This window comes from Octopus bimaculoides, chromosome 10, assembly GCF_046866305.1.
Source record: "Octopus bimaculoides isolate indiv1 chromosome 10, ASM4686630v1, whole genome shotgun sequence".
In the NCBI taxonomy this organism is placed as follows: Eukaryota; Metazoa; Mollusca; class Cephalopoda; order Octopoda; family Octopodidae; genus Octopus; species Octopus bimaculoides.
The window spans coordinates 88,570,814-88,572,679 of record NC_142937.1 but is presented as its reverse complement, the minus strand read 5'-3'; the positions used below and the strand labels follow the sequence as shown (position 1 = coordinate 88,572,679).

Genomic DNA, 1,866 nt, shown 5'->3' with positions numbered 1-1,866 from the left:
AATAGTGATTTGTCATAAGTGCACTCCAAGTACAGAATTACAAGCAAAAAAACTCATCCTCTGATAAGTTGTCAATAAAGCATGCCAGGACAATCTCCTTTATTTTTTTTTTGTGCACAAAGAGGTTAAGATGTTTTATTAACTATTTTTAAACTTTCCCAATGAAGGCTTAAAATCTTGTGGTGTAACTACTTGAAATTTGCCATAGATTTTTAATATATGCTGTGGTGTGCGTGGATATATTTTAATATATACTTGAGAGGGAGGGTGTTTAATATATATTGTGTTTTGCAGTTTTATGGGGTTAGAAAAATGTGGAGGAATAATATAGCAAAATGACAAGATTGAAAAATAATATAACACAGAATAGATTTTTGTTGCCTTAGTTTTTTAATGCTTAACCATATACAGAAAGTGTTAGAGATAGACACATAGATTTGAATACAGGTAGGCAGCTAGCTTGATAGACAGACATAGTTTGATAAACAGACAGACAGATAGATAGACAGGGAGAGACAGACAGACAGGTAATTAGACAGAGAGAGATAGACAGACTGACAGACAGCTTGATACACTGAAAGACAGATAGTCAGATAGCTTGATAGACAGACAGATTACAGAGAATGAGGGAGAGGGATTGATAAAGACAGATATATAAGTAGATAGGGGGAGTGATGAATGTACAGAGAGTGAAGACAGAATGGTAAAATCACAAAATAATAGAGTAAAATTAAGTAATAAATGAACAGAAAAATGGATAAAAATTACATAACAGAATCATACAATACTAAATTAAATTAACAGATAACTGTGAAGTTAAGTCCTTCTTGTTGGTTTCTGTGTTAACATAATCACATGTGCATTCAAACTCAAAAACTCCTCATTAAACATATTGCTTATTTTCTCATTGCTAACTTAGCAAATTGGAGGGATAGGACGCTTTCATTCTTTAGAGTGTCCAGCTCACCCCATAATTCAAGGTGGGTTTCAGATTGTTTTTAAAGTGTGCTTCTACAATCCAGATATTTATGCAATCTGTGTGTTCCAATAGAATCTGTGTTGCTATATTTCTTCAATGTATTACTCCATGTTGGAATGCTATAATGGGTGGATTATGCAATTTTGTAAAAATATTCAACTATCCACTGGTGTTTCTAACATTTGATAAAGCCAACACATGTGGTATACACACACACACATATATATATATATATACATACCAGAGTAAGTACATAAATATGAAACAAGGTGGAAAAAAGAGTACTCAAATACCAGAGATAGAGTAATATGCCTTACTAAAAAGCAGCAGAAATATAACAAAAAACTGTTACTCAGAGTTTTACGTTTCCGTTCGTTGGACAATTTTGTTTGTTTTTTTTAACAAAACTGCCTGACGAATGGGAACATGAAACTCTGAGTAACAGCTTTTGTTATATTTCTGCTGCTTTTAAATAAAGTATATATATATATATGTATATATATATATATATATATATATATATATATATATATATATAGACACATGGGTTTCTGGGCAATTTTCCTCTCTTGCTTTCAATTCACAACCCAAAGAAAGTTATATGTTTCTGTGTGGTGTGTGTATAACGTGTGTGTGTGTGTGCGTCTGTGTGTGCATGCGTATTGTGTGTGCACACAAGCATGTAATTTTTATTATTATACACATTTTCCCTGTAACGAAGGAGCAGGTTTCTAAGACAGCAACAATGGTGAAGAGTTATTTGTTGAATTTTAGAAAAGTTTTGCATATTTTTACGCTTCTACTGAGATACTCGTATTCACAAAGTGAACATGTGTATGTGTGCGCATTTGTGTGCGTGCGTGTGTGTGTGTGTGTGTGTGTGTGTG

General features: G+C 32.9%; 1 protein-coding gene across 2 annotated transcripts in view; it reads right to left on the bottom strand.

The window, feature by feature from the left end:
• Positions 1–369: 369 nt before the first annotated feature.
• The window catches only part of LOC106869935 (uncharacterized), a 34,122-nt gene continuing 32,625 nt past the window's right edge, over positions 370–1,866 (bottom strand). For both annotated transcript variants that reach the window (XM_014915870.3, XM_089358983.1), the window contains one exon: positions 370–1,866. This exon is cut by the window's right edge and continues 138 nt beyond it. The gene's annotated coding sequence lies outside the window, so the exon portion shown is untranslated.